The following is a 12,500-nucleotide window of genomic DNA, read 5'->3' as shown; positions in this document are numbered from 1 at the left end:
ACCGAGTCAAGTGTTAAATGGAGCCTGTTGGTGTCGAGCAGTGATCCGGATTTTGTATTTGAAAGGACGCACACCACGGGAGACTTTGATGAAATGAAAGTAACTTATGGTGATGATGCCCCATCATATGACCTTGTAAAACGCTGGCATCGTGAATTCAAACATGGTTGGAACTCTGTGGAAACAGCTCCCAGATCTGGTCGCCCCCTTCTGCCATTGATGAGGCATCTGTCCGTCAAGTTGAGGCTGCCATTTTGGAAGATCGACGCATAACTATTCGCCAAATAGCCCATGAGGTCAAGATTAGTACCGGGTCTGTGGAAACTATCATTCATGACCATTTGCATATGCAAAAGGTATCTGCCAGATGGATTCCCAGGTTGCTCACGCCTTTCCAGAAGCAAGAACGCGTCGAGTGCTCGAGGGTGAATTTGGAGATGTGCCAAGAAGATGAGTCAAAATTTTTCAAAAGACTGATTACTCCGGATGAAACCTGGGTCCATCACGATGATCCAGAGACCAAAGCCCAGTCAATGCAGTGGAAGCACCGTGACTCACCCGCTCCAAAGAAGGCAAGGGTGCAGCCCTCCGCTGGCAAGGTCATGCTCACAGTCTTCTGGGACCAGGATGGAGTAGTGATGACAGATTTCCTGGCAAAGGGTACCACAATTGCAGGAGCCTATTATGCTTCACTTTTGAGGAAATTAAGAGAAGTTATCAAAATCAAGAGGCGGGGCAAGATCAGCAAAGGCATCCTCCTCCTGCAGGACAACGCTCCGGTCCACAACTCGCTTGTCGCCAGATCAGAAGCACAGGCGTATGGCTATGAACTCCTCCCCCATCCCCCTACTTTCCTGACCTTGCACCCTCTGATTTTCACCTCTTCCCAGTCATGAAGTTGTTTTTGAAAGGAAAGCGTTTCCCAGATGATGCAGCCTTGATTTCTGAAGTCGCTTTCAGGTTGGAGGACCAAGCTGGGGTCTTCTATAAAAACGGTCTCCAGAGCTGCATCAAACAATGGGAGAAATGCGTAACTCTGGGTGGTTCCTATGTAGAAAAAGACTAATAACTGTGCCAAGTTTCGTTGCTCTACTGCTATGGGAAGTGGGTCAGGGGCATTACTTATTGAACGCCCCTCGTATATGTCGAAAAAGAATTTGAATAACACCTGCATTTACATACATACATACATACATACATACATACATACATACATACATACATACATACATACATGCATGCATGCATACATACATGTATACAAACATACAAAATACTCACTTGATGTTGAAATCCCAACGAAAGAGCATTGGACCTAGGTTTGGAGCCGGCGCTTTCTCTTTTGGCAAGAAATCTTGAAATAAAACCGAATAATGACATAATACATACAACATACATACATATATACATACATACATACATGCATATATACATGCATACATGCATACATACATACATACATACATACATACATACATACATACATACATGCATACATACATACGTACATACATACATACGTGCATACATACATACATACACACACACATATATACATACATACATACGTACATACGTACATACATACATGCATACATACATACATAGATACATACGTACATACGTACATACATACATACATACATACATACATACATACATACATACATACATACATACGTACATACGTAAATACATACATACATATATACATATATACATGCATACATACATACATACATACATATATCTCGCTCGGTACAAAGATGCAACATATTTGTTTTACTTTTCGAGAGTAGAGCAAGCATCCAGCAAGAGATATTTTACTCAGAAATAAAAAGCTAAAAAAGAAAAAGAACCTATTTGAATGGCCCCCCGTACAAAATGTTGCATAAACCTCAGGTTACCTTATCTTAAGACGTATTTTTGTTTGTAAATAATGCAGGAAACTTCATTACACTGAAAAAAGTATTCTGCGGAAGTTGTTTCATATTTTAGTTTATTTTTCATTTATTTTTCATGGCAACTCGTAACACGTAAGTTATCACTGCAAGACTTCTGTCTGAAAGTAGGACAGTGTCTATGTATGCACGGACGGACACACATATATATCGCCACACAGATACACACACATATGTGTATGTCAGTATATGTAACTATAAATTTACATAAGTTTATGTTTGTATATGTGTGTATATATATATGTGTGTATGTCTCTATGTATAAACATGTTTGTGTGTGTATCTATTTATGTGTATATTGTGAGGGGGAGGGAGTTTTGCTCTAGATTTGATGAGCAGGTTCGTCAGTTCGTCAGTATAAATTGATTTGTTTCTCCGCCAGATGGCAATAAAGTGAGCCATTAAATCTCGACGACAAAGAACCAAGCTAAACAACGAAGCTTCAACCATTGATAATTGCACTAATTCTTGCGTCCATTCCAAAGAATAAAAACGAAAATATGCTGAATGAAAAATACACTAAATGAAAAAAAAAAAAAAGCAACCGAGGGAATATGGAGAGAATAAATAAACAGTAAAAAAATGTTTTAGTCTATTGCTTTGGCATATTTTTGTTTTGTGAAACAGAGTTTACAGCTGTTGTCACCCTACTGAGAGGATTATCTCCAATAAGCAGGCTAATCTCTCACGTAACAACGCAGTCAAATCATATAATATTGGTTGCGCGGGCAACCAATAATGCTATGTAATACTATTCTTCGTATTCCCTTTGGTTTTCTTTTACTTCTTCTCCACAACAACAACTACTACTACTACTACTAGTAGTAGTAGTAGTAGTAGTAGTAGTAGTAGTAGTAATGTGGTGAGTTGTTGGTGGTGGTGGGGTTTGCTTATCTTATTTTCTTTATGTTTTATGGGCCAGAAGCTACCAAACCCGCTTCAGATTATTTGCCGTTTTTTTTCTTTCATTTTCGTATTTGTATTTTTCTCCTTCCAAAAGTTTTCTTTCATCTTTTTTCTTCATTTCGCTCATTTATAATTCTTGTGTTCTTCTTCTCTCTTTATAGTACGTGTTTCTAATCGCGATATTCCTTGCATCAAATGTTGCTAGTTATCCAAGTAAGTTCATTAACATCCGAATGTGGCCGTATTTAACTCTTATATCTGTCGGAAATCTTTTCATGTGTCTGTCCAAAACATCGATGTATCCAGACTCCTATTTAGCGCTTGTCTCATACGATCTGAGTACTATAAATCTTTCTTTTCATAGCGGTAATAATTTTTCCCCACTTGAACGTAGATGTTCTGTTAGAACAATCTATACTGCGGTAGATACCATGAGAGGAACTCTCATATAGGCTTTTGCTGCAAAATGCACTCAGACCAACCAGGGCAAATAGTATATTGGATCTTGGCTTCACAAACAATATGGACATCGTTCATGATGTGAAAGTGACGCTGACATTAGTTTCGGATCACAACATAATAGAGCTGTCTATGTTTGGGCCGAAAGTAACCAGAGAACATACAGCATAAAGGAAGCACCCGAAATCTCTCCAATCTGAACTTCCACAAACAGATTGGAAATCGATCCAAAAAGAGATCCTCAGAGGGACTGGCGAAATGTCTCCCACACCAGACATTGACATGAAACTAGAATGTTTCATGTCTTCTGTGCAAGCCACATGCAGCCAGAAATATGTCCCAGAGCACAAGATCAAAAAGAATAGGACCAAGATTCCAAGGGAGAGGAAGATCCTCATGAGACAACGGACGAAGGTTGCAAATCGTCTCAACCAACATCCCAAAAGTAGCGGAAGGTCTCGCCTAAAAACAACACTGATGGAGATCGAAAAAAGGCTGCAATAATCCTATGCGAGGGAGAGAGCAAACAAAGAAGCCTGGGTTATAGAAAACATTAAAATCAAACCCCAAATCCTTTCATTATGCCAAAGGAACAGCCTCAGTACTCTGCAAAATAGGGCCCCTCTTCCAGAAGGATGACTCCCTCACAGATAACCCAACCAAGATCAGTGAAGTACTGAATGACCAGTCCAAAAGTGTCTTTATCACCCCATTGGAACACAAACACATGAACACGAACTGGTGGATTTCTTTGCCACCTCCCTTATAACCATGAGGCAGTTATGATGAATTACATCAACATTGGGGAAGAAGAAGATATAATACTAGCCATAGATGAGTGGACACAGGCTCAACTGCTGGCCCTGATGGTTTCCCAGCAGTCCTCCTCAATCATGTAAATGTGCCCTGTCGAAACCACTACAGATTCTCTTCCAGAACTTTCTTGGAAATGGCAAGCTGCCAGACAAATGAAGGAGGAAATAGTATGCCCAATCCATAAAGGAGGAAGCAGAGCAGATGCCAAAAATTATGGGCCTATCTCTCTGACCTCACACATCTGCACAGTCATGGAATGAATAGTCAGAGGGAAACTAATTGCTTTCCTTGAAGAAAATGACTTACTGAGTGATACCAGCATGGTTTTCAACCAGGTAGGAGCTGCTTGACCCAGCTCTTACAACACTATGACTGGATGTTGAAGCAGTTTACTTGACAACTCAAATGTGAACACAATATACCTTGACTTTGCAAAAGCTTTTGATAATGTTGATCATGGTGTGATATGCCACAAACTGCATGATCTCAGTATAGCTGGAAACTTGGAAAGTGATTACATTACAGTATTGCACATCTGCAGCAGGAGTTGGACTCAATTTACAGATGGGCTGAGGACAATAATATGCAGTTTAATAATGGAAAGTTCCAAGCGCTGTGCTACCAGCACACCAAAAACTGATGGAGTGTACTATGCCAAAATGTTATATATCGCTAACGGGGAGGTAAATCCCCGCCATCTCCAGCGCCGAGACCATCGAGTCACATAATTTCAACTTTCCTTGGTTTTCATTAATGATGGGTGCTCAACCGCCTAGATATAGCAGCGACTCATTTCCCTGCCATTGAAATCACGATTAGCCAGTGAGCTTGTTAAATATATATATATATATATATATATATATATATATATATATAATATATATATATATATATATATATATATACTCTGTTGTGTCTGGTGAGAGTCATTTCTTTTTGTGCCTTATAATGTAACACACTCACCGGTAAAATTTCCACTTATTTCTTATTTTTATTTTCCTAAAATAATGCTTCAACACACGAACTCATATAAGAATCTTGCAAACCAAATCCTAAAACTATTATATATATATATAATATATTATATATATATATATATATATATATAGCGACAGTGGGTGTATTAATACCGAGGGTAATATTTATCGCCGTTTAACATGCTGAACATGATGTTCTGTAAGACCAAACGATATTGCGATAGATACCATAAAAGAAACTCAGGTACCGAGTTTCTCTGACAGGCTGAAAAAAGTTAGGAATGTTTATAATATATGATGTACGGTTGTCAGGGAAATGTGCCCTGTGTATCACATGTGAAAGGCAAAGGGCTAAATAAAACTGGGATTCACAAATATTTCTCAAACTGGTGCCGTGACATGATTTTAAAAGAATTTGGTGCTACACATGAAAAAGAATTATCTGAATATACCCACCTGTCATAATCTATCTATCTATCTATCTATCTATCTATCTATCTATCTATCTATCTATCTATCTATCTATCTATCTATCTATCTATCTATCTATCTATCTGTCTGTCTGTCTATCTACCAATCTATTTAATTCTAAAACTCTGTGATTGCTCGCTTGCGTGTGTTCTTGTCTGTAATACAGCCAAACCGGTGCATAATGGAAAATACTCTGAAAGTTAGGTATCCCTGAAATGTGGATACAAACGGCATAAAACAAGTTTCGCATAAATCGGACCACGGATTCCCGAGATATGCGGTTTTTGGGGGTACCTTCATAAATAACCAAAATGGCACGTAATGGGAAAATGCTCCGAAAGTAACATAACCCCGAAAAGGGAACATATAATCCTGTGAAAATTATTTCTATTAATTTTATATTTGCGTTAAGGCGGTGAGCTGGCAGAATTGGACAGAATGCTTGGCGGTATTTTGCCCGTCGCTACTTTCTGAGTTCAAATTCCACCGGGGTCGACTTTGCCTTTCATCCTTTCGGGGTCAATAAAATAAGTGCCGGCGAAACACTGGGGTCGATGAAATCGACTAGTCACCTCCCCACAACATTTCAGGCCTTGTGCCTTTAGTAGAAAAGTTTTAACTTTATGTTTACGTTATATAATTAATTCCTTTTGCATTTTTGTAGAAGTGTGTACATAAGCCATAAATAAACGCTGTTACTGGAGTTCAAGTTTATTCCGGAAGTTATATTTCTATTAGATGCTGTAAATAATCAATAAAGCCTTAAACATGAACTTATAACCCGGACCTATGATGACACGAACGAATTTAAATATTTAATTGAATCATCATAAAATTAACTTTCATTTCAATGCAATGTTGAAATCAGCTTCAATGTTTTATAACCTGAACCGCCATTGATCCAACGGGTCACGTCTAGATATAAATAATTCAGATCCGAATGTAACTGTTTTAAATGGAACTTAAATTTATGTATATTTATTAAAGGGAAACTTTGGCGTAGTTCTTAAAAAATATGAAGCTATACATGAAATAGAAATTTGTGAATTCACTTCTCTTAAAATATATAAGAAGGCATCACAAATATTGGACTTCCACATTCAGAAAATAGTGTGAAAATATATTTACTTGAAGAATCTTGCTTAGGTACCATGAGGTACTGGGTTCAGTCCCACTTCGTGGCACTTTGGGCAAGTGTCTGCTACTACAGCCCCGAGCCGACCGGTGTCATGTGAGTGAATATGTCCGATGGAAACTGTGTGGAAGCCCGTCTATATATGTGCGTGCGTCTGTATGAGTGTGTGTACGCGTTTCTGTGTTTGTCACTCCACAATTCGACAACCGGTGTTGATGTATTTACATTCCCTCAATTTAGTAGTTCGGCGTACGAGACCGATAGAACGAGTAATAGACTTCAAGAATTATACCGAGGTCGATTTGTTCGACTAAACCTTTCAAGGTGGTGCCCAAGCATGGCCGTAGTCCAATGACTGAAACAAGCGGAAGATAATAGCTATTCATAAATATTTTGCTCATTCCTCTGAAGGTTCTTTTAACATTATACAAGTCGGTTCTCTCACGGTTTCTTAAACGTTCAAACTTCATCACTCACATACACACCAGCGTGTGCATGCGTTTACATTTGTGTGTGTGTGTGTGTGTGTGTTTGTATTCGTGTGTGTGTGTATACCTACGTAAATACACACACGTACACACGCACACAAGTGCTTATGTATGTACTTATGAGTAAGTGTTGGCAAGTACATATGTATGTCAGTTATGTTTATATGTGTGTGCGTGTGCGCGCGCGCGTGTATGCATATGTATGTATATATATACATACACATAATATATATATATATATATAATATATATATATACACATACATACATACATACATATATATATATATATATATATATGATATATATATATATAGATAATATATATATATATATATATATACATATATACATACATACATACGCATACACAATATATGGTTATGACTATAGAAAAGTATATATATATATATGTATAGATCTATGTTGCGTGTGTGTATGTATATGCTTATGCACACACACACACACACAGTCATAACTAAGTGTGTGGGTATATGGCGTTAAAACTGTAGCCCATTATAAATCTAAAACCTTTACTAATGACCTAAATCCAGGCTGACATCTCATTTAAACATTTTCCTTTAAAATGTTTCCATCACCAATAACACAAGCAAGCTTAGAAATAAATAAACAGGCCGACTCTCCGCAATTTCTTTTTCCTCTACATATGCGCTCACACTACGAGAGAGAGAAAGACTACGAGAGAGAGAATCTTCAAAATTAACTAATAAAATGTCAGGTTTTTTACTCGCCAAGAATTATAATGTAAATTGCGGAATTTTTATTAGAGTACACGACTAACTTAATACACACGTGTATACGTATGTGTGCGAGTGTGCACGTGAATGTATGTATGTATATGTGGGTAGAGGTATGTATGTATATATAGTCTTTTATTCTTTTATTTGTTTCAGCCATTTGACTGCAGCCATGCTGGAGCACCGTCTTTAATATTAATGTTGGATTTCATGTGCAGTTATAATAAGAATAAATTTTACATTAATCTGATGAGTTAATATATACTTCTGTAGTGTACAAATTTATTATTCTTGTACGATGGCTGGTCGAAACTTCGAAGTCATTGTCAGCAACATTCTTGTATAAGAATAATATATATAATCGCAATAATGTTGTTACCCGGATGTGCCATCAGGAAGAGTTCAGGATGTATTTTGATTGGATTGATAGTCCCTCACTATTAGCTGTATATATAATGCTTAATGCTAACGCCGGGAGAATTTTGAAATTACGAGAACGGGAAATAATATTTTTTAAACGGTGAATCCCGAAGCAAATAACACTATGAATAACATCATATATTAATATAAATGTATTCATTTGTGTGTGTGTGTTGGGGGGGAGGTGTATACACACTCGCATTTATACATATATTCGCAAAGGTATACACACCATTCATGTATCCCGACCCTCTTGTCTCACCACTGCCAGTCTTGCATTCAATGGCCTTTTCCCCTCCCTTACCACTATTCCCAATTTTCTCTCCCATAGCATCGGGATGGCGGAATCTTACACACACATACACACAAATATATAGACATACATACATACATACATACATACATATATATATATATATATATATATATATATATATATTATATATATATATATATATATATAACATAACATATACGTAGATGATGGGTTTAATCCGTCGCCCGATTATTAAGGCAACCATTTAGCGCGTTGAATGCCTTTACCACTCAGCTGAAAACATACAAGTAAAGTATTTGACTTCAAGATACCTTTCTCTGTGGCCCCCACCAATCACAGATGCCTTGCAAAGTGTCATGACCATTGACGAAAGGGATAAAAATAATTACACCTACTTTGTCTCCCGGCATAAAAGTGCTTGGCCTTTTGCCAGTCGAAGGAATCAATTTTCTTGTAATAAACAGCGATGCGTATAAAGTAGAAAAGGTTCTTGCGTTTAAAAACCGAAGCATTGTTAGAGAGCAATGAGCTAGAATTTAACCCAAAATAGTGCCAACCTAAGTAGGAACCTGGCACCGAGTAGTAGTCACCAAGATGAAGTATAGAAGAAGACGGAAAGAAACTGGCTTAAAATGTTACTACAGCAAAAGAATATGTTGATGTATATGATTCCGTTTTCATGAATTCACTTTGCAAGTGGATTTTGCGAATCGAAAAAGCAAAAACAAAATAAGACAAACGAAAGAAAAACAAAGAAAATAACAAAAACAAAAAGTAACTACAAAGGTTTCGACCGTGAATCATTCATGCGGAAAAGAAATCACAGGCGAACACCAAGAAATTAGCTGACGTAAGAGTTTCTAGTGTTGAAGAGGAGAGAAGATATGATTGGCGGATGGAGAAGATGAGAAATTAGATCAGTTAGAAAAACAAAGGGAAATGCTAAACACACACATAAAAAGAAAACAACATAAAGAAAAACAAGCAAAAAAGTGGAGGGGAGTAAATACCACACACACATACACAGATTTATGTGTGTATATATATATATATGCATGTATGTATATATATATGTATGTTCGTGTGACAACACATTGGAAATATACACACGCCAGGGAAAATGTAATTTAAACACAAAATAATGGAAATGTACTTTATATGTGAATGTGTATATATGTGTAAATCGAGGTAAGAGAGAGAGAGAGAGAGAGAGAGAGACAGACAGACAGACAGACAGACAGACAGACAGACCGACAGACAGACAGATAATAGTAATAAATTATACACTCGCTATAGAAACATAACAAATACGAGCAGTGTGTTTATAGTAAATGACAAACAAAAAACTCCACTACAATGACGCCAGAATTGAAGAATATATAAAGAAAATGGTAACAGTGAAATATATACACATCTATTTCTTGTGAAGACAAAATAACAACAGTAAAAACACAATAAAAGGAACGGAAAAAAGTAATAATTAAAAATAGATAATATATAAAAAAAAAAACGTGGATGATACAGTAAAAGAAGAAAATAAAAACATGCAAAGAAAATAAAAAAAAAAGAAAAACTGATGATGAATTCTGAAAGAATCCCTGCAGGGTCATCAGGAACAAAATGGAGAGAAATGAGATCATTAACACTTTTAAGTTGACGCAATGCTGGGTCGATCCTCTAGAGTAGCGCGGAGGAGGGTGGTGGCAAGGGAATTTAAAGTACATTGCGCGTGTGTGCATGTGCGAGTCTGTGTGTGTATGTATGTGCGTGTGTGCGTGTGTATGTGTGTTTATGTCCAAATGTTTCTTCTTAACCAAAATTTACGCGTTATTATTTATAGCTTTATCTACTATATATAAATATATAATATATATATATATATATATTATATATATATATATATATATATGTATATATATATATATATATATTACTACACATACGTACGCACACATGCAAACACACATGTATGCGCTCTGAGTGCTTAAATAGGTATGTATGCATTTTAACCTATATATATATATTCGTATAAATACATCCTCTCACACACACACACACACCATATATATATATTTGATAAGTTTGTAAGAAAACGGACGAACAGCTGGGCTTTTACTTTACATTTCAATATTTCGGGTTTATGACCTCCTCTTCTGGACATGAGCAGGTGTGCAGCCTTGTAGCAAAGGTATTGGGTTCTTATTCGCTTCTCATATTTTTAAGTTCAATATTCGGGTCTAGTAGCGAAATTTCGTTCTTCAGCAAAATACTTCATTTCACTTGATTCTTTCCACTCTGTTGAAAAATGGGTAGCATCCTACTGCAGCTGGTTCCACAGCCATCCCTCTATTCTTCTAACTGTCACATCTTAGATCTCTGCAGTCAAGACTCGTCGGGTTTAGAAGGTGTCTATATCAGCTTTCAAATACATAGGAACTAAGGTTCGTATGTATTTGAAACATTTAGTAAAAGTACAATATATATATATATATATATATATATATATATATATCACTAAATGAGACAGCTTTGCGTGTGGCGCCTGTGACTTTGGATATATTTGTCGTTATCTAGCGGAAGCTCCTACGCAGGTCTGTATGCTGAAAATAGCAGTAAAATGTGTTTGAAATCACTCCCCGCTCTACAACTGTATGATAAAGGAGATGAATGAACATGAAGGGCTGCGGCCATGCTGGGGCGCCGTCTTCAACGGCTTTAGTCGAACAAATGAACCCCAATACATATTTTTTTAAAGTCTAGTATTTATTCGTTTAGCAAACAGATAAGTTATGGGAACATAAACAAACCAACACATGTTATCATAGTATGAGTGGACAAAAACAAGGACAAAGACACAATACACACACATATATGCAATGGGATTCTCTCTGTTTCCGTCAACCAACTCCAATCGCAAGGCTTTGATCGGCTTCAGGCTATAGAAAAAATCTTGCCCAAGGTACACGAAGTAGGCTCGAACCCATAATCTTGTAGTTAGGAAGAAAACATATCAACCTCACAACCATTCCTGCGAAAATTTTTAAATTGAATATAAAAATAAATAAAATTGATTATATTATGTAACATGAAAATGCCGGCACCGAAAACTGCATCTCTGTAGTTTTGTGAAGTTGAATCCTTTTCCAGGATATTGCAGATTAACATGGAGATAATTTAAGCGTCTGAACTGGGAAATAAATCCGAAATTGAAGACTCGACAGAGCGAAAGAGCTTAGCAACCATTCATTCTTAGACGTTAGCATATTTATTTTAATTTCCCCGTTAATCTAAACATTTAGACGTCTTGAAAAATCACAGACGAAACCCTTCTGGAATGGTAAAGAAGAGTCTATTTACTCGGCTACTGAACTCGCCTTTCACTGAGCAGCACTAGTACAGAATAAAACACATAAAAATGCATATATACACATATATGCACACACACGCACACAAACGCATGTATATATTATATATATATGTATGTATGTATATACATATATGCACACACACATACATACATATATATGTATATGTATATATATATATATATATTACATATATATATATATATATATCTGTGTGTGTGTGTGTGCGTGTGTGTATGAATGTACGTATTTAAGATTATGCATGTGATCAAACGTCTGGCTGTGTGTATATACGTATGTTCAACAGCCAGATGATAATAATAATAATGATAATAATAATAATAATAATAATATATAATAATAATAATAATAATAATAATAATAATAATATTACTAATAAAAGATAGATAGAGAGAGAGAGAGAGAGAGATAGAGATAGATAGATAGATAGATAGATAGATAGATAG

The sequence above is a fragment of the Octopus sinensis genome, linkage group LG4 (genome assembly GCF_006345805.1).
Source record: "Octopus sinensis linkage group LG4, ASM634580v1, whole genome shotgun sequence".
In the NCBI taxonomy this organism is placed as follows: Eukaryota; Metazoa; Mollusca; class Cephalopoda; order Octopoda; family Octopodidae; genus Octopus; species Octopus sinensis.
Note: the sequence above shows the minus strand (reverse complement) of the source record.